The sequence below is a fragment of the Ambystoma mexicanum genome, chromosome 9, assembly GCF_040938575.1.
Source record: "Ambystoma mexicanum isolate Mex_15411 chromosome 9, UKY_AmexF1_1, whole genome shotgun sequence".
Classification (NCBI taxonomy): Eukaryota; Metazoa; Chordata; class Amphibia; order Caudata; family Ambystomatidae; genus Ambystoma; species Ambystoma mexicanum.
Window position 1 is genome coordinate 255,627,253 of NC_090931.1, and position 22,813 is coordinate 255,650,065.

A 22,813-nucleotide genomic window follows, 5' to 3' on the forward strand; every position below is an offset into this window, starting at 1 on the left:
GGGAGACATGAGTGGGGGCCTGGTGGAGGGTGCCCCTGGTGACTGGGGGGGTGGGGGTGATAGGGGACATGAGTGGGGGCCTGGTGGGGGCTGCCCCTGCACTGCTGGGGGGTGGGGGTGGTGGGAGACATGGGTGGGGGCCTGGTGGAGGCTGCCCCTGCACTGCTGGGGGGTGGGGGTGGTGGGAGACATGAGTGGGGGCCTGGTGGAGGGTGCCCCTGGTGACTGGGGGGGGTGGGGGTGGTGGGAGTCATGAGTGGGGGCCTGGTGGAGGGTGCCCCTGGTGACTGGGGGGGTGGGGGTGATAGGGGACATGAGTGGGGGCCTGGTGGAGGCTGCCCCTGCACTGCTGGGGGGTGGGGGTGGTGGGAGACATGAGTGGGGGCCTGGTGGAGGGTGCCCCTGGTGGCGGGGGGGGTGGGGGTGATAGGGGACATGAGTGGGTGCCTGGTGGAGGCTGCCCCTGCACTGCTGGGGGGTGGGGGTGGTGGGAGACATGAGTGGGGGCCTGGTGGAGGGTGCCCCTGGTGACTGGGGGGGTGGGGGTGGTGGGAGACATGAGTGGGGGCCTGGTGGAGGGTGCCCCTGGTGACTGGGGGGGTGGGGGTGGTGGGAGACATGAGTGGGGGCCTGGTGGAGGGTGCCCCTGGTGACTGGGGGGTGGGGGTGATAGGGGACATGAGTGGGGGCCTGGTGGGGGCTGCCCCTGCACTGCTGGGGGGTGGGGGTGGTGGGAGACATGGGTGGGGGCCTGGTGGAGGCTGCCCCTGCACTGCTGGGGGGTGGGGGTGGTGGGAGACATGAGTGGGGGCCTGGTGGAGGGTGCCCCTGGTGACTGGGGGGGTGGGGGTGATAGGGGACATGAGTGGGGCCTGGTGGAGGGTGCCCCTGCACTGCTGGGGGGTGGGGGTGGTGGGAGACATGAGAGGGGGCCTGGTGGAGGGTGCCCCTGGTGGCGGGGGGGTGGGGGTGATAGGGGACATGAGTGGGTGCCTGGTGGAGGCTGCCCCTGCACTGCTGGGGGGTAGGGGTGGTGGGAGACATGAGTGGGGGCCTGGTGAAGGGTGCCCCTGGATGGTGGGGGGTGGGGGTGGTGGGAGACATGAGCAGGTATGCAGGGTAGTCCCCTGTTTTGTGGGCTGCCTGCAGGGGCCGTGGAGGGTGTACAGGGAACACCTGTGAGGACCCACCCAGCCTAATCGCGTGTGTAACTTCCCACGCACCCCTGTAATACACGTACCAAGCCAAATCGCGTGTGATAATTCCCGCGCACCCCTGAAATACACGCGCCCAGGCTATTCGCGTGTGGAACTTCCCGCGCACTCCTGAAATACACGCGCCCAGGCTATTCGCGTGTGGAACTTCCCGCGCACCACTGAAATACACGCGCCCAGGCTATTCGCGTGTGGAACTTCCCGCGAACCCCTGAAATACACGTAGCCCGCTCCCCCAGGCCCGATCGCGTGAAAAACTTCACGCGAACCCCTGAAATACACGTAGCCCGCTCCCCCAGGCCCGATCGCGTGAGAAACTTCACGCGAACCCCTGTAATACACGTAGCCCGCTCCCCCAGGCCCGATCGCGTGAGAAACTTCACGCGAACCCCTGTAATACACGTAGCCCGCTCCCCCAGGCCCGATCGCGTGAAAAACTTCACGCGAACCCCTGTAATACACGTAGCCCGCTCCCCCAGGCCCGATCGCGTGAAAAACTTCACGCGAACCCCTGAAATACACGTAGCCCGCTCCCCCAGGCCCGATCGCGTGAAGTTGTACCCTGCTGAAATCGCGTGTGAGACTTCCCGCGCACCCCGGTATACACGCACACGTATTTTTTGTCAGCGGGTCTCCGTGTTTGTGGGTACCCCTTTGCACGTCATTTGTCCTGGAGGGCCACAGTATAGGACATTCATCATGGCAGTATATAGGTGCTATTTGTTGGCGCACCTTTTGGCGCACATTTCTTACAGCCGCAGAGACGCTACCGCCTGCTTTCTTGTGGCGGTCGTGTTTGTGCCTGTGCGCTGGTTTGAGCGTGCGCTTTTTTGCCCTATTCTATTCCATGAATACATGTTGTAGGCGAGCGTGTGGGCGTTCCGCGCACTTGTGCCCTGTACTTCCCCAGTGACGCCCACGTTTTTGCAAGTTGTTCCCCATTCCGAGTGTTACGCCCGTGTTCCGCCTACTTTTGTTGCGTGCGCCGCGCTATGTGCGAATTTCGCTGTGGCCTGTGCGATTTTCGCTGTGACCTGGCGCACGCTGTTAGATGGCCTGTGCGCCAACGTGCGCGGCGCACTTTTTTATCGCACACCCGCTGGTTTTCTCGCGCACGGACTTCCATGAATCGACGTGCGCTGCTTTTCGTGCGATTTTCGCACTTGCACTGCGATTTTCGCTATTCCACTGCGATTCGCACATTTTTGCCCACTTGCGCCGCGCTAATTATTCCATGAATCGGCCTGTTAGTTCTTTTCCAAGCTCATGCCTGTATTTTGGGTCCAGTCATTTGGAATTGCAACTTCTCACAAAGGCCATCAGATGCTCCTTACTAACATGGATCCCAGCGGAAAACAGCTCGGAATAATATTCCCTGAATATTGCATTAATTTTAATAGGATCATACGATACAATTCCATCCTCATTTTCAATCCCGCTTACTGTTTTCTCACTTTCATGCACACGTAGATGATGTGCCAAGAGTCTGTCACATTTTTCACCTTTTTCACAGTATTGGCATCTAGTTCTGAATAAGAGATTCTCCACTCTTGAAGTAAGTAAGTCCTCTACCTTTTCTTTCTTCCTCTTTAACAATTCCAAGGAACTCTATGAAAACAGTTCCATATTTTGTCGTTCATGTACCTCAATTTCTTCATTTAGATTTCGATTCTCATTGTCTTTATTTTATTTCCTTTTGCTCGAGAGTCCTATTAACATTCCTCTTAAATAGGCCTTAAGGGCCGATGATACAAGTTCAAACTTCACTTCTCCTGTCCAATTCTCTGCAACAGAAAACTTGGCTTCCTTTACTATCTGATTAACTATGTTGTTGTCATCAAGAAGAGTCACATTCAAACTCCATGTACTGGATTTAGACATCGGGTAAGTCAATTTCAGATCCAACGAAATGGGAGCATGATCTGAGATTTTAATACTTTTGATATTAGCTCCGTCGAAACATTGAGTGCATAGCCCAGACGTCAAGAACATATCTATTCAAGAGTACGTTTTATGTCTTCCAGAAAAAAAGGAGTATTGTCTGAGATGTGGATTCTGTAGTCTCCATACATCTGTGAAATTCCACTCAATCATTAGCTTCTTTAAGGCTTCTCTTTTTAACTTGCTGTCATTGTGTAAGATCCCCCCACTCTTATCCAACAGAGGGTCAAGTAAGACATTAAAATAACCCCCCACCATAACATTCCTTTCATTGACCTTTTGTAGAAACTGGGTGTGTTTTAAGAAGAAGGCACCATCCCCTCCATCTGGGGCATACATATTACAGATACAGTAACTAACATTTTGAATTGTCAGATTAACACATACAATTCTACCCTCCTTGTCTTTTTCACCCCACATTTTAGAAATAGGCAGATTTTTCCTGATTAAGGTACATACAGCCCTTGAACTAGAGGTGAAAGGAGAACAAACACATTGCCAACCCATTCTCTCTTCCATTTATCTGCTTCCACCTCCAACAAATGTGATTCTTGAAGAAGGGCTATATCAGCCCCTAACTCATCAAGTTTCTTCAAAATCATTTTCCTCTTTTTAACACAATTCGCCCCGTTAACATTCCAAGAAATGATCCTCAAGCTCCCCTTATGTGCGACTGCCACGGAATTATTGTCTATAGTAATCCCTGTGGTGAAACCTACAAACACACTATACCACACAACAACAAAAAACACTAACGAAAAAGAAACAACTCTCAAAACACTTGGATTTGTTCAACCCAAACCACTGCAACTTCCCTTCTACAGTTATGTAGAAAGAAACACTACTCCATTCCCTCTTTTGTTTTTTTGTTTAATGATTTTTATTGTTCTAAATATTGAGAATGATACATGATACATATGTTAACAAGTTACAAATTTTGAATGAAACAGGTAACCATAAAGTATTAACAGAGTGAATGATCTTGACAGACAATATTATGCTTTCTATATAACATATTCATTAGTTAAATTCACTAAGGATTTCAATTAAAACAAGAGTAGACTTTGACGTTGTAGAAATTACAAGTTACATATGAGTAGTTGTAACTCAAGTCTGCAAAGAGTAACTATTATGTAGAGAGCATGGAGATATGGGGAGACGTACTGGGAGACAAACAGGAGACAGACAAGAAACAGATGGGAACAGGGTAAGTGGGGAGGATGGGTATAATAGATTATTTCATAAAATTGATCTGTCCATTTCTAAAGTAATATAGACCAGGCATTTCAATATGAGTATAGTTATAAAGTTAATGAAGAAGAAATAAGGATATATATTCATGTACCATGAGCAGTTGCGTTGAAACAGTTAAGATAACAGGTGAAATAGTGCCATTTAGCATTATATTTAGAAATTGTATTTTGATTGTTAGCCATGCACATTTCCAATTTATGAGTGTGACAAATAACATTGCACCAGACGTTGGTAGAAAGCAAACAAGAGTCTTTCCAGTTAGCTGTGATGCATTTTAAGGCTATACAAATAAATAGATCATAAAGTCTGGCTGAGTCAGGTGGAATGTATGTTGTAATAGCCAAGCTTCCTAAAAATATATTTACAGAGGAGAAAGGAACATCTACACAGAAGATACATTTGAGAAGCTTCCAAATTTCATGCCAAAATTCAACAATATATAAACATTCAAAGAACATATGCATATACGTAGCGGGAGATAAGCCACATGACCAGCATTTTACATTATAATTCGGATTAATCTTTGCCAATTTGGCTGGAGTAATGAATGCTCTATGAATGAAGAAGTAATAGTGTTGTGAGATATTTGCTGACACAGATAGTTGTTTAATTTTGGAAAACAGGCGGAGTCAAATATGATCATCAAACATGTAACCTAAGTCAAATTCCCATTTCAGACGAATTGGGCAAACCTTAAATGTTGAGGTGAGCAAATTATATATTTTTGAGGCTCTAACTTCACTCATCATGGTTAGGTGCAGTAGTCTGAGGGTTAGAATCTCATAAGAAAAGTGGCCAAGTGCGTCAAGACAGGAATTAATTAAATTATTGTAAAATTGAAAATCCGTCTTGGGTATATTAAATATGGTAGAGAGCTGCTGGAAGGAGAAAATAGACGGACCATCTATAATGTGCTGGATGAATCTGATTCCCTTTTTAATCCATGCTTTGCGATTGAGCATCTTATTATTCATTACTATATGCTTATTATGCCAAAGTAAAGGAACGATACTTATTGGGGGTTTTTGCATGGGGAAAGAGAAAGGTTTGTAGGGCTAAAACAATGCTTTAATAGGTTCCAAAATGTTTTTGGAGGTGTGTTTAAATATGTATATATAATCAGTAATATTATCTGGTTGAACTGTGTGTTTTTCTAATGTACACCAAGTCGGGCTGTCGGGGAATTCGGGATCCATGAACCATTGGCGAGACTGTTTTATAAGAAACGCAGAGTGATATAACTTAAAGTCAGGGAACCTAATGCCTCCCATCTCGTAGGGTGCTTTAAGTTTAGTTAGAGCAATTCTTTTACTTTTACCTACTCCCAAAGAAAATTCCAAACTTGGAAGTGAGGATTCAATTCTGTTGGCTAGTATTCTGGCAAAAATTTTGCTTTCTATGTTGATGAGGGAGATGGGTCGATAACTAGTGGGAAGAGTAGGGTCTTTATCAGGTTTAGGGAAAAAGATAAGTTAAGCTTCTGAGAAAGAACCTGAGGAGCATTTTTGTGATATAAAGTATGAAAAAAGTGTTTTAAGTTTTGGGGTTAATATTTGGGAAAATATACTGTAGAATTCGGTGGATAATCCATAGGGGCTGGGTGCTTTGCCTTTACCGAGGCTGTGAATAGCTTTAATAATCTCAGAGCAGGTAATATCATTTTCAAGGCGAGAAAGATCGGGTCTGGGGTATGTGGTTCGACTGATATTGTTCAGAAAGGAATCAATGTTATCATTGGGAATAGTGCTTTCTGGAGTATAGAGATCAGTATAAAATTTCCTAAAGCATTCAAGTATTTCATCAGACCGATGATGAGTTATGCCAAGATTGTCTTGAATGTGAGAGATTTGAACTTTTTCCTTTTTGGTTTTTAAATAGGAAGCAAGCATTTTGCCCACTTTATTTGATGTTTGATATATCTTTGTTTTGTATTTAAGTATTGTACCTGCAGCAAGCTCTGTGATTTCTTTATTGATTTCAAAGCGTATTTTCATTACTTGTCGTAGGTTTGTTGAGTTAGTGTCCATATAGTAGTGTTGCTCTGCAAGGGTGAGTTTAGAATAAAGGTCGTCTAGGTGTTTTTTTCTAAGTTTTTTGTTCTTGCCTGAGAGGGCCATTATGTGGCCTCTTAGGGCCGCTTTGAAAGCATCCCAATTATTAACAATAGAGGTATTGTAGTCTTGGTTGTTAATTAAGTATTGTTGAATGAAAGCTTTAATAGATTGAATAGACTGTGAACCATTTAAAAGGAAATTGTTAAGTTTCCATCTGGAGGCACCTCTGTTCATATCTGTAAGGCAGAAGGAAGTGATAACCGGTGCGTGGTCTGAAATAATAATATTGGAGATTTTAGAATCTATGATGGATCCAGATAGGGTCTTAGTAGCAAAAATATAGTCAAGACATGATAGTGTGTTGTGAGGGGGGGAATGAAAGGTATAGTCTAATTGTGTAGGATGAGAAATCCTCCATGAATCAATAAGTCCTGTTTCCGCTAGACAATTCACAAAGGACTTATGAGTTTTATTGGGTTTGAACATACAGCTGGATTTTCGGTCTAAAAAAGGGTCAAGGACCTGATTAACATCTCCACGCATTATCAAATTGGTAAAGTCATTTTTTAAGTATAATTTGTTTAATAGCATTCCAAAAGGGGGATCCGGTAATGTGGGACCATAGATGTTTAGAATTGATACTTGTGTGGTGTCAATTAGGAGTTTTACCCAAACCCACCTTCCGTTGGTATCAGCATCTTGGGCAAGAATTTTGAAGGGTTGTTTTTTACCAATTACAACTAATTACAACTCCATTTTTCTTGGATATAGCTGGACTAGAGATAACCTCCTTAACCAAGAGAGATTTAAGTTTCATTGTTTCTTTGTGGGATAAGTTTGTTTCTTGTAGGCAAGTAACCATAGGTTTAAATTTGTTCATGTGAGATAAGACTTTGCATCTTTTGATAGGATTCTTACAACCCTTGATGTTCCATGTTATGCCTTTAAAGATCATTTAGTCAGAAATATATTGACATACATGTAACTTATAGCTGTAAAACAATAATAGAAACATATCTTTTGTCATGTGGTTCAAATCATATATACCCAAATAGTTTAACAGGAGGATAGAACACTGAGGGTCAGGGAGGGGAGGAAGGGGTTTGATCGAACATTGGGAGGGTACAGACCATATCATGTAAGTAATTTTAGAGATCAAACAGGACATGGCAGAAGGATCAGGGAGGAAATATATGTAGGGGCTAGGTAACGCTAACTGGGTTGCCAAAAAGAAAAGAGCGACCAACAGTGGAAGAGGGACCCCAAAAGAGTGCCCGCCTCACTTAATTAATGTAATTGGATAATCATTGCATTAGGTAAATAAAAACATAAATGTAAGGTTATAAAGATTTTATTTCAAGTAGTAGGTGATGTTGAGGCCGCTGCAGGAGAGGAGGTGTCCATGCCGTCATTTTGAATGGATTGTATGAAGAGCCTTAAGTCAGCTCGATCATCAAAACTGCAGTGCGACCCTCATGTGTTACCTTAAAGGTGCATGGGTGGAATAAGCCATAGCGGATATTTAGTTGTTTTAGAGCAGGACGGAATGCTAGAAAAACTTTTCTTCTTTCCACATGCCGTACTTCTTGCCACATCCTGTGAAATAAATAACTTGCTGCCATGCCAAATGAGTTCTTTTGCTGTGGAGATTATTAGTTGTAGTTGAGAATATTCCAAAAGGTAAAATATAAGCGTCCTTGGCATCTGATGAGATGTGGAAGCGACTGAGGGTTGACCAATCCTATGGGCTCTTTGTATGTTAAATGTAGTTTCCAAGGGCAAATGTAGTATGGGCGGTAATATTTTTTGTAGGAAAACAATGAGGTCGGTACCCTCAGCTCCTTCAGGTAGGCCTGAGATGTGTAGGTTATTGCGCCTGCTGCAATTTTCCAAATCTTCATTATGCTTAAGGATTCTCATCATTTCATTTATACCTATTTAGACATAACCCAATCTTAAAATTCAAAACCTTCCTTGTCTTGTTTCCCATTTCTACATTCCGTCCCTCCATAACCAACACTCCACCTCCTCAGAGCAATGAGTTCCATTACATTTTCTATCTTGTTTTCAGTGGTAAAATAACCTCAAATTTTGGAACAGTAAGTCACCCCGCATGAGACCTTTTACCTACCTGGTATAATTGCGGGTCCTCACCACTCCCTAACCGAACAATCCCTCACCCTATAATTAAGTGTTCACATGAGCATGTATATGTGTGCAGACTTTGTAGCCATCATTCGGTTACCTATACGAATGCAAGACAGCTCTGACTAGAATACATTCATATACTATGTGACACCTTATCTTATTCCGGACCCATGTTATAAGGTGTTTCTGCCCTACAATACAACCGGCTGTCCCAACTGTCAAGCCAGGGTCCAAACTTCCATCTCTATTTCCTCCAATCTAATCAGCCCACTGATCACATACCCGTTTATTGAAACCTGTAACTTCCTCTCCCCAGTCACTGCCCGTTTTTGCCAAAGCTAAGCACATTGCCTCATCAAAGGGAGACACAAGTACTTGCAACCATACATCCAATAACTACCACGTCATATTGATCCATCACATATGGGCACAGAAATATCATCCATTCAGGAAATGAAAACTGTGCACCCATTTCTGATTATTTGTGTAATTCAGAGGAATGGAGAAAAATTGTCACATTTCTCTTCCCCTGGAAGGACTAAGCAATATGGAAGGGACAGGAACAGGGAACCGAGTCTCAACCAAGGCCTCATTACGACCCTGGCGGAATGGGTTAAACGGCGCCGTAAAAGGCTGCGGCGACGATCAACCCGTTCCGCCACATTACGAGGTCCCCTCGCGGGACACGTTAAGCACTCCTGGGAAAACCAGGCGTGCATACCGGGTCCCGCGAGGGGAAGAGGGAGCAAACAACGGTCCATCTCGTAATGGCCCGTTGTTTACTCCCTCTCCCATTCCCAGTCAGCCCTATGGGGGCTGAAATGGGAATGGGGATGAATCGTGTCCGTGTCCTCGAGTGAGGAATTACCGGGCCATCCGAACTCGGAATGGTCAGCTAAGTCCTCATTCCGAGGACACGGATGCGGTTTTGCCGGCAGCCATGCCGCCAATAGCGGCATGGCTACCGGCATACCTCGTAATGAGGCCCAAAGACCGTCACGTTCCCTTCTCACCTAGCCTAATGGGCTGAACTTTCAATACAATTATAGTAACGTGACGAAGAGTCAACTAACCTTCAAATTCATTCAACCAGCGCCATCCTGCAACGACCCCGACCGCCAAACCCACCAACAAATCATCCTCTCCGAGCATTCGAGGGACCATCCGAAGACGCTGCTCGCATACCCGGAAGTACACATAACTACGTGCTACTTCCTGACGTGTATACGGAGCAGGGCCGTCATTCGCACCAGCATAAAGGTGTCAATTATAACCAGTAACAAGGGCCGTAATGAAAGCAACAACGCATCCCATCCCTGGCCCTAATTACATAGAAGAGACAAACCCCATGACAAACTCGGATCTCCAAGTCAAACTCTGCATAAACCGCCTCCGTTTTACAATGCTGCACTGCTCTATCCCCTGCATTCTATTTCTACTAGAAAAGGGCACCTAACCCCATCAGCCTTTGATCTATCACCAGCCAAGGTAATATGAAAATGCCGTTAAGAAACGGCTGCAGTTTGAGAAACCAAACATAAACAATAAGTCAAAAACCCATTATATTATCATATATATAACTATTATCAATTGATTTAAGGTGGCTACAGATCATAGAGGGCAAATACTGGAGGAGGATTCTAGGTCTCCCGGGTTGTATCCCAATGGCCATTATCAGGTTGGAGTTAGACCTTATGTCATTTAAATCAATTGTGCTAAAAAACGGGCAGAACTGTATATCACAATGAGTAATGATACTAATAACAATATGGTAAGGGCCATGAAACAGGAATTACTTAAAGAATCTATGACTTGTCAATCAAAAAAAAGCATGGAAGCGTTCTTTGAGGAGATATGCTGGATACGGAGTAAGGGGAATGATATCATCAAAAAGAAACGTGCCCTTGTTAGGCGTGTTGAGCTATGGGACTGGATTGAGAACTATGCTCATCTGAATAGTTTGGAAAAGTATAAATCTGGGTCCCATTTGCTATATACCTTTAAGAAGCTGCAGTTGTATCTGAACCATTCTTCGTCTCCAAGACTGAGACGCTTTATATTGCTTCTGAGATTGGATCATCTGCCGGTATTGTCAGTTACGGGGACTGTAAGTCAGATACCATGGATTGAGCGATGGATGGTATTGTATATGTAAAAACAGGGACATCACTGAGACTGCTAAGCACTTATTATTTGAATGCCCCAATTTGACTGAGTTGTATCTTAAATCGTATGGTAGATATGTATATAACCCAGATACGATAAAAAAACTGGCATTTTGGCAACAGTGCATTAATACAAGGAATATGAAAGTGTATATTTCAATGTATAATGTGTGGCAAAAAATAGAGAGGATTGTGGGAATTACCACATAGAATCAGAAACAGGTCACCATTTTTGAAACCATAGAATAGCAAGGAGTTTGTAAAACTTGGGAAAATGTGAATATATATTTTGAGAATATTGTATGTGTATATAATTCCTATTGATCACTGGCTATTGATTAATTTGTGTGACTGATTAGATGATCTAGTATTTAAATATTGCACATTTATAATTTTCTTTTTAAAAATTTGGTATCTTATATTTTATATTATTCTGTTGAAATGTATAATTGAATGTCTTTAATATTCATGTAATGTGAAATGTTTACTTGTAAACTGAAACACATAAAATAAATAATTAATTAGCATTAAGATGCATTTTAGAGGAACAGAAACAGTAAAGGATAAAAAACAGTAAAACACTCTCAACAGTTTGAATAAAGAAAGACACATAAAGCTGTATTCAATGGGTAACATTTCTGATCCTTTCTGCCCTCAACCAGCACTCAGCCTCAGAAGGATCATCAGTTGTTTTAACTTCACCTTCCAGAAAAATCTTAAATATGGCTGGTTTAACCAAAATGGTCTTGATATGTCTTTTCTGGGCCAGGCTTTTTGCCAGTTTGAACACTTTCCTTAACTCCACTATCTCCTTTGGATAATCAGGGTAGATGGGTAATGTGGATCTTCCCAGCATTCCCTTTTTCCCTTGCCAGGCTCAAGATGTTCTCCTTCACACTTACTTTTGTCAATTTCAGGATGATTTGTCTAGGCTTGCCATCCACCATGTTCTTTCCAGCTCTGCATGCATAACCCAAATCACCATCATTCAACACCTTCCTTCCCACCACATTGGCCAAGATCCCTTCAACCCTTGTAGTTGGATCTTTGTCCAGGTTAGGATTTTCCTTAACTCCAAGTAAGCACAAGTTATGTATCCTCCTTTCTGCTTCCAACCTTAAATTCTTCTTTTTCAGGTCAGACACCTCTGTACTCAGCTCCTTGGACGCCAGGTAACTTCCAGCGACTTCAGAAGCCAAGGATAAATTTTCAGTCTCCACTTTAGTCATTCTGGTTTCTAGGAGACCAACTTGGGAAGAAAGCTCATTCAGAGTAATTTTCATTTCCACTACATCCTGGGAGACTTCAGCAGCAGGGCGTAAATGTAATTAATTCCATGAGTGTCTTCCATATCACTTCCTTGTTTTTGGCTTCTAAGGAGTAGGGTTCTCTGGTATTTCTATCTTCTTCTTTTGAAGGTTATTCATATTCTATCTGGTATATATCTATAGGCCAAGAGGGAGCAGTAGCAGTTGGCTTATGCTGCTGCTCTGCTCTCCAACATTCCAAAATCCATGCAGTCAGTATCTTGACGTCCTGGTTGAGCATTGACAAAGGCCAATAGGAGTCACACATGGCACGAGGGTTCTCTGGTTTAAGGACTGGGACTATTGTGGATTTGTGCACGTGTCTCATAAGCCTCTGCAAATACCCTGAGGAGTGCAGGCACCAGTGTGTCACCATAGGTCTTATAGAACTCCAGCAGCCCATCCCCACCTGGGGTCATGCCCGTTTTTAGTAACAATATGATACCCCATAACTCATCCTCAGTTATGGGGGCTTGCAGGGTAGCAGCCTGTTCAGCCGTCACCTTGGGCAGCATAATGTATGTCAGCGATTTGGCTATCTCGTCCATATCCACGGGCACCTGAACCTCATACAGTGCCTGATAATACATGCTGAAGACCTTGTTAATTGCCACCTGGGACATCCTGGTCCCACCACATTTGTCTGTAATCTGCATTACCACGTGTCTGGGCCTCTCATTTTTACATAACCATGCCAACAACTGGATTTGTCTTCCTCACCATGCATACTAGATGTAAAAGTACTATAATCAAACCTCCTAAGGTGTTTCCATGTTTCCGTACATGCTATGTGCAAGGGTAACAATCCCTCCTCCTCAGCACCCACCACACTATCTACCCCTTCCAGTTCCTGAATGTTATCCTCCAACCTATTCAACTAAGAGATCAAGGTTTTCCTAATACCAGCCGCCTTAGCTATGGTCTCCTTACGCACCACCACCTTGAAGGCATCCCAGATCATGCTCCACTTATCCACACTGCCGACATTGGGATCTAAAAACTCTGTGATCACATCCTCCAATTACTTCTGAAAAACATAATCAGAAAAGGAGTTCACAGGCATACACTGCATCGATATCGGAGGAATTGAACCATGTAGAACCCAGGTCACAATGAGTGGGGAGTGATCAGAGATGAACCTGCTGGCTTAAACAGCTTCCACAAACTCATCTAGGCATTCCCTCCCCATGAATTGATAGTGTATCCTAGTATGGATCGTGTGTGCTGCAGAGTTGTAAGAATAGGAGCTGTTGTTCCCATTAAGGGCCCGCCAGATGTCAACCAGAGAAAGGTCCTGCAGCATGGTACGCAGCGTCTTGGCTGCTGGGGAGGACGGCGTAAATCTATGATCAGACCTATCCAAGCCGGGGTTCAGTGTGCGATTGAAATACCCCTCCCAAACCCACAAGAGTCCTGGCAGATGCGTCAGCCTCTCATAGAAAGAGCAAAAGAAAGCAGATGCATTTTGATTTGGGGCATAGGAGTTCATGATGCAAACCTCTGTATGCTCGATGCCGCCATGAACAATTACAAGCCTACCCTGATTATCCGTTTCGGCTTTAATCAATTTGAACGGCCCTGATTCCGCGATCCACACCATAACACCCCTTGCAACCGCTGAATACGTAGCACCATACCCAGCACCTCCACATTTAGCAATAATTTCGGTGAGCTCCTCTCCAGTTAGGTGTGTTTCCTGTAATAAGGTTATAGTGATCTGTTTCCTACACAAATAGGAAGCAATCCTGAACCATCTGAGATATGAGAACCTGCCCCGGATTTTCCAAGACACTATCCTAAGTGAGGTCATTCTTCAAAATGCTGATGCAACCACCCCCTCCTTGCCACTCACACCAGCCCTCTGCCCACCCCACACCCGTCCAACCCCCATAGACTGTACCTGTCCAATTCAGACACCCACATCCGTCACCCTATGCCATAACTGTGCCCAACTCTTACCAATGAAAACTAGAGAAAAAACTGGCAATAACAACCAATAGTGATAACTAGTGGCTCAGCAGTGAAATACCACTCAAGTCAACCTGCCACCCAAGAACACTTATGCCCTGGAGGTCTGCGGTTATAGGGGAACTCGGTACAATGGAGATCCCCAATGGCATTCTCGCCCCGGGGCCATGGACTGCTAGTGCCATGTCAAAGAGAAAGGAGTTCTGTCCTGATATTCACATGTCCAGGTCCCAAGACATCTCGAACCATCAATAGTGCAGTACCATACGCTAAAAGGATTTAACCAAAGTTCTATAGCTAGTCGGGTTGTGCTTCCTTCATTGGAATATAACAGGGCTCCACTCAGTCATTTCCAGGATGCTCCGATCTCGTTTCCGGTCCAGGCACCAGTCCTCATTCATCCATCTATTTGTTGGTTTCACTGGGAAGGTCGAAAAACAGGCACCTGCCCTTGTGGAGTATCTTAAGCTTAGTAGGATGCTATGAGAATGTATTTGAGGCCTAGACTGCAGAGCCTCTCCTTTGTTGGGACAAACGTATTTCTCTTCTTTTGTACAAGGGGGGGTATAGTCAGGTTAAATGGCCAGCAGCGATGAACCATTTTGGATTGCAACTCCATCTCTGGAAAATGAAAGTATTGTCTCTCGATCCCGAAAGTTAAGGATCCACACAATAATGGGGTGACGTGAGGTACCCGGAGGCAGGCGACGAGCCAGCAATCAATACGCTCTTTCAACAGTAAAGCCCTGAAAGAGCGTCCCAGGACCAATTTCCTCCAAGAGCAGGTTCTCAATATGCATGGTGGGGTCAGCTACCTCATCTCCTTCCTGAAGCCCCATTATGCATACATTATTGTGATGGGACCTACCCTGTGCATCCTCAGCATGCTGTTCCAGGACCTTGTTCTTGTGTACTAGTTCATCCACTGTTGTTCTCAACGACTCAGTGGCAGCCTTTGTGGTCAATAGTTACTCCTCATTATCCGTCGCTCGTGAAGCCAGCGAGCGCACATCCTGTCGCAAGAGTTTTACATCAATCTTGAATGCAACAATGTTATACTCTACAGAGGTGCATAGGGCTGCAATGGCTGCTAGTAACTTACCCTCCTAGGTCACGGTTCAGGGCCACCAGCCTGCAATTCACCATCAGGTCCCGTGGTGGGGAGATGTGGGGGTGGTGTTCCTAATGAGCTCCTCTTGGAGCAAATGCGTCCATAATGGTCTTCTTCTGGTTCTCCCTCATCTTGATCTTCGGCTATGTCAAGGAAGAGGTAATCCCACCATCCACTAACAACTTAGGGTCAATCGAGGGCAACGCTGTCCAAGTGATAGGATCCTTCAGCGGAGCCCAGCCAACAGACCCCAGCAAATAAATGGTGCGCCAGGGCTGCACCGGATTGGTATTGCACCTTGGTAATAGGGTAGAGACTTGCAATTAGCACGAGGAAGGACCCTCCAAATAAGAGGCCGCAATGGTGGACAGCGGTGCCGAATGTCATCAAACAGGTGTTTTGTGCTACCCAGGAAGGATCTTGCATGTATCGCGTTATAGTGGGTAGCTTGCTTCCTGTTGTTATGTTGGCTCAATACTTGTGCAGAGAAGGAATGTAAATTCAGTAATGTCACCTCAGCAACTAGCCCAGAGTGCAACAAAACACAGTAAGTAGCGCGCTCACATCTACTCAGGACACAGCATACCTCTAGATCAGTGGCAAAGGGGGGCAACGGCAGGCAAGCAAACCTACTTGACCATGATCCCTGCAGTCAATTGCACCAGGTTTTGTAGCTTGAACACCCCCTTTCTGGCTCTTTTGTTATTGGCTTTTATTGGAGGAGCACAACTTTCATAGATCATTGCTGTTATGTGGCAAAGACTGCAGGGATACCAACCTTCCAAAGGATTAAAGGCCTGGTCCGTCACATCTTTAGCCCCCACATTGACCTAATAAGGCCATGCACACACTGCTTCGACCTCTCACATACTGGTTGTCACAGTAGGATGTGGTGGGGTGGGCCAGGTGGCAACCGTATCACAGTTGCTGATGGGACAATCCATCCTACTCAGACCCTGCCGTAGTGATCCATGTTACCAACTTCCTACATCCAGTGACCCTGGTGATGGCATCCACGTGGGATGATGCTCCTCTACCATGCACACTGTGCCTTCAATAATGAAGTGTGGAAGGAGCAGCACAAGCCCACCACTGCTATACACCCACTTCCATTTAGCCATACTCCTAATTTTCCTTAATGCACAGACAAGGAAAATGCCAGATGCCCTCTGCCCTGACTACCACTCACTCACTCCCTCTTACTGTTACTCATACTCACACTCCCACACTATTTGCACCCACTCACTCTCATACTCACTCTGTCACACACTCACTCTTGTGCTATCACACTCCTAATTGGTCTCGCTCACTCTGACAGTCACTGTGGCTCACACTCTCATTTTCAACACTTACACGCACCAACATTGACAATCACTTGCTTAGACTCACTCACTCTTTCAGTTACACCCACTTACTTTCAGAGTCACTCACACCCTCTTGCTCTTATGCACACACTCAGACCCTCAGTCATTCTCACACTCATGTTATGCTATGTCATGCAAGGGTGTTCCATGTTATGATATGTTATGTTTCTGGCAAGTCAAGTCATGGCATGACATGATTTTCCTGTTAAGCTTGACATTCACAGTAACTCATAGTTTGGCATTCCCAAAAAACTCTCAATTTTACATTCACCGTAAACTCCCAGTTTGATACTGAAAGTAAGCTTGGCTGCCAGTAAGCTTGACTGCCAGTAAGCTCCCAGTTTGACATTACAGTAAGCTTGATATTCCCAGCAAGATCTTGGTTTGGCATTCCCAGTATGCTTGGCAATCCCAACAACCTCTCAATTAGGCATTCACTGTAGGTTTCCAGTTTGTCATTTGAACGAAGCTTCCATCTTGACATCGCTAGTACGATTCCAGTTTGACATTGTAAGATCCAGCTTTGATGTTACTAATAAAGTGACCATTCTTAGTAAGATCCCAGAAAAGTGTCAGTTTTACATTCCCGGCAAGATCCCAGTTTGATATTGAAATTATGCTTGACTGCCAGTAAGCTCGACTGCAAGTAAGGTTCCAGTTTGGCATTCCCAGTTAGCTTGTAAATCCCAATAAGCTCTCAATCATTCTAACTAAGCTTCCTTTTGGACATCCCCAGTAAGCTCCCAGTGTGACATTGACAGTAAGATCCAGCTTTGATGTCATCAATAAAGTTGCAATTCTTGGTATGGTCCTAGTTTGGCATTTCCAGTATGCTTGACAGTCCCATTAAGCTCCCAGTTGTACATATACAACAAGCACCTGGTTTGACATTCCTACTTCCCAGCTTGATGTTTCCTGTAAGCTCCCAGTTCATATAATTAATGTTCACACTGCACTGACAATTTCCACATTTAACCCTCAATATCACGGAGAGCAAGCTCTCATTTAAGAAACCCTGCGTGTGCAACATAGAATGAAAAGACACAAAACATAATGCTAAGCCCCATTGCCCAGCGCTTTGAGGTCATACAAATGATATATAAGGCGCTATATAAATGCCAACATAACAGAAACAAGGCTTTCCAAATATTTGAACCTCCCAAGGCACACAACAGATTCAACTCACAGGAAAGGTAATACAATTGACCTCATCATCACTGTCCTGCCCAACCTCTGTCACAGCTCTCCAATCCTGCCTGACTCGCCAGATCATCTGGCAATCCCCTTTGACATTAGTCACACCACCCCAGTCAAGCACACACATCGGAAACCCAGCAAACAAGCTTTCAGAACTTCCTAGTGGAGGCTTTCACGGAATACCTCGCCAACCACCATCCCACATGGGCCAATCTACCTCAGTAGAACCGGGACTCTGACTCGCTTCTCCCAGAACTCAACACCACCCTCACAAGCAACATCAATCGCAATGCACCCTCAAGCCTAAACCTTTTGCATGCTGGTACATTCAAGAACTAAACAAATGAACCAGAAGAAAAGACTTGGTGAAAATCCTGCAGTGCATCCGACCTCGCCTTGCTCAAGAAACTCCATGATAAATACAGAAAATTGATCACTACTACCAAAACACCATTGCTAAGGCCAACAATGAAAGCAGAACCCTCTTAAAATCCACCATGCACTGAACCAACACTCTGCCCGACCTACCTGTACCGCACTCCCCCAAAAAATCCACCACCATCAACTCTTTGTTGATCAACAAGATCAGCATGTTCAGCCAGCACAAAGACACCAGCATCACAACTGACAGCAAACTACACATTGATTCTTGCGAAACGACAACTACCTGGGCACCTTTCAACACACTGCCACGCGAAAGAACACACTGAAACCCTAGCATCCCTCAAGGCCACTTCATATGCAGACGACATCTTTGCTACCTCTGTGCATTACAGAGAATCATCAACTGCTCCCTCAATGAAGGCACCTTACCCCTGACCTTTAAGACTGGACAAAACCTCCCACTGGACCATGATGACTTCAGCAACTACTGCCCCATCACCCAATCTTCCATTCCTAGGTAGTATGCCTGAGAAAGCAGCTATGCAACTCCTCCAACACATTGAAGCCAACAACCTCCTTCAGTCCTACCAATATGGCATGAGACCCAGATGCAGCACGGAAGCGGCTGCCATCAAGGTGATCGATGATACCCTTAACATCCTCGATGATGGCCGTCCTTGCCGCCTTGTACTCATAGACCTCTCAACAGTATTTTACAGTGTAGACCATCAGACACTCATCAATATTCTATATCACCACATGGGGATCAGCAAGATCGTCCTCAACTGGTTAAAATCCTACCTTGCTAACCACCACCAATTCATCCAAATGGATTGCTCCAGATCACCAACTTTACCCATCACCTATGGAGTCCCGCAAGGATCCATGCTCTCCCCTGTGATCTCCAACCTTTAGATGGAACCATTTGGAACCCCCCTGCCTACATACAACATCCACATCCACCAATATGGAGATGACACGCAGCTCTACCTCAAGATATCCTGCATCGAAAACATCCAAAGACTCAAGTGCGGCCTCACATGGATCCAGTCCTAGATGTCCAGAACTTACCTAAAGCTCAATCCCTCCAAGACCAAATTCCTACTGAAGACCAACAACACTGAACACCTTGGCATCTAGACCTGGCTCTCTGCTATGAATCTAGAGGGCTTCACACCCCAGCTAACTATCTGCTGCAAGTCCCTTGGGTTTGCTTGGGTTTGACATTAACAGATACTCTCTTTCAAACAGCACATTGCAAAGAAGATATAAATGGCTTGTTATCAACTTTCTCTCCTGCAGGAAATCAAGCCCTTCATCCCAGAAAGCAACTTCAGATTCCCTGTCCAAGCCATGGTCCTCTCCCACCCGGATGATGGCAATGCCCTTCTGAAAGGCCTTCCGGGGTCTACTCTGTTACCCCTAAGATGTGTACTACATGCTGCAGCATGACTCATCAAAGAACTCTGCAAATTCGACTACATCAACCCCAGCCTCCTCCACATCAACACAGGACTCACCCACTCACTTCTACATTTCAGGCAGGAGCTCAAAACCCTCCTCTTTAAGGAATGGCTCATCCCTAACATCTAGGTTGACACACCTTCCACTCCCCACCTAACCTGAGACTGGGTGATCTGCCACCCCCGTTTCCACCTCTGGGTGCTGGTAGAAACCTTGCTGCCAAGTTGCCTGCTCTCCCCTCCCCCTTTGTTAGGTCCCCTCTCCCTTGTATTTGTGCTTCCCTCACTGTGTTCTTTTCCCTGTGGCTTGTAAAGCGCACCATTGCTTCCCAAAGCTATGTCTACGTTCAATAAATACCATAATAATAATAATAGTTTGTGTCCAAATTACTTCATAGGATCATATAAGGCAGAGCAGGTTTTCTTTTGTTTATCTAAATACTTTAAATGTACATGATTGTGGCGTAATATTCTGTAAACTAAACAGAAGACTGAAGGTAGCAGAATGCAAATTGATGCACGCCTAAATGTTATCTGAGCATATGGCCCTTTGGGTATCGTGCATGCAATGGATGGGATGCAGAATAACTCTGACACCAAATAATGGAACCAACTCAGGAAGATGGCAAATGTTGCTGTTTTATTAACAATTATCTAAAACGGAGTTACGACGGACATCAGCGGACGTTCACTTGAGCTCTCAGTGCATTTTACATAAAACAGCCTTTTATACAAAAAATACATCAGATATGATGTCATACTACATGGCAAATAAAAGAAAACCTACTAGGAGTTGTTATACGTTCAAGGGGAACATCTAAGTATACATTCTTTAAGGGATGAGATTTTGATTGGATATCTACTGTCAGGTGGACAAGTTATGCCTACTTCTAACGACATGTCATCTTCAACACTATTAAGTACACAGTATAGCACTGGCTCTCAAACTATAAAACCCTTTGTTATACAGCCCTCTGTAATTGGTTGGCACACTCGTGCAAGTCTGGAACATTTGGTTCACTTAGCAGCACGCAAGCTCAGACTCAGGTGCCAGTAGGTAGACTTCACTTTACCTCCCCGCCCAATTAGCCTATCATATCTCATCATCCATGCCTTCTGCCATGAAGATTGTCTTTGAATTTGACCTTGCAGAGTATTCTTGTCTCTGGGAATATAAGGGAGTGTGAGCATGCACTATTGTTGTTCTAGAAATCCACACCCAACTGTATTTCCATCCTTGGCTCACGTGACAGGAGGCCACAATTCTGTCCATTTTGCAGCATCTGAATGTCTTAAATGAATAAAACTTGGCACGATTGGTGTTCTTTCTTTGCACCTTAACAAAGGATGATTCAGCTTTTCACGTTCTCCACCTTCAGGAATAGATAACCGGCGTTGGCTGCCTCAGCTTTGACACCAGGCCAGACAGCTTTGCCATTTGTTTTCATGATCTCAGTTTATTCTTGCTGCAACACAGTTCTAAGGCTTTCCTCTCCATGGGTCGGGTCTTACTAAATTGGTGACACTGATGTCCAGTTTCTATACAATGGTGGCTTTGCCTGTAGTCTGTTCCTGTTCACGATGTATAGCCAGTTTCTATGATCACTTATCCTACTTGCATTACAGCATCTGTACGGTTATTGAACGGCTTGCACTTTATGCAGTGCTTTGCACACATGCAATCTTCTTTTTCACATATGAAAGTTTACTCGATTCTTAACTTCGTCATCAGTTTCTGTAAGCTCCATGCATTCTCTTCAGCCAATATTCTCAGGCGTCATGCTTGTCTTTCGTGACATCATCAGCTCCTCTTCTTCCTCTTTTTCCTGTTCCTCCCTCAGATTGTCGTCTCTTCAGGGATACATTTGATAGGGTTTTCTCAGTGGATACCTTCTTTCGAATATTCGCTGTGGTAGGGTCACAACTGCTGGTGCCAAGCATGGCACAATCTCAGGCTTCCAACATACAGGAGGTGGGGTGGGGGGGATTTCCTGCAGAGGCATGTAACTGCTCCTCTACATATCTCCTCGAGGTCTTACAATTGTACTTGTGAGATTAACAGACAAGGCACCAAAGAAACTGTGTGATAAAGTTATATGCTCATGTTGATTGCTAAACACAGATATGCAGTTTGTTATTTGAAATTGACAAAAAGCAAACCATGTTGTGTGTCAAAAGTAGACATTAAGATAATTAAGTAGGCTCGTTTGTGATTTGGTTTTACCATTATCATGAAATAATTCTCAGGCTTGGCAGCTAACTGGAGCTGTGTTGTGGCTTTCAGATGCACAGTCCTCATCAGTTGTTTTCAGCCAAACATTAGCACCAACTTGAGGGACTTCTCACAGACAGTGGTAACTACAATGTGCATTCAGACCTGTCCAAATGTTCTCTAGGTCAGCATGAGCTACTGGGGAGTGTTGTCCCTATAATAGCTCTGGTGGAGGCAAGGCAGCTGTGTGGCCCTCATGAAGCGAAACCATGTAGCAACCCTGTTTTTATTTCTCCTGCAAGAACACACAGCCCTGTCCTGTTAGCCCATGCTCTGCAGGGCCTGGCAAAACAGGAGGTGGTGCTGACACTGCCAATAACAAGCATGTGTATCTGTAGAGAACACGTTCACCCCTAGAGGGCATCTAAGGAACTTTAGATAGAAAGCAGCGTATTGTTACCCATTTCAGAGCCACACATTTGATTAAACTGGGAAGGATGAATGTTTGAGTAAACTTAAGTGGATTGGAACCTACTCTGAGGTCAAACACAGATCAATAAAGGGGAGCCTTGAAGCCTCTGACCCATGAATACAGTTAATGGGAGTTCTGGCAGCCTGTGCGTTTTATAAACACCTTTTGTGTATGTATAATGTTTGGCAATTATTCATTATAGCCAAGTATGTGTGTATTAGCCGTGCTTCCGGTCCATTTAGGTTCTGTACCGAGTTACCTTCTTAACCTACCTCTCAACTGCCTTATAGCTAACATTTACAAGGTGCCTCTAACCTGCCTCTGTGCCTCACTATCAATGCCTCCACTCTAGCACTTCATCCATCGTGGTCACAGCCCTAACACAGCTGGCTGTTCCACCTACCTGCATTTGAAAGTGCCTAATGTTGGTTGTCCATAATCTATGTATGTCCACCCATGCATTGTCCCCGGTGACTATTCCATTTACTTCCCTCCAGAACCTGGTCACAATGCCATTCAAACTCACCCCATTGTAAAAAGCTCACTGCTTCCCGTAAAA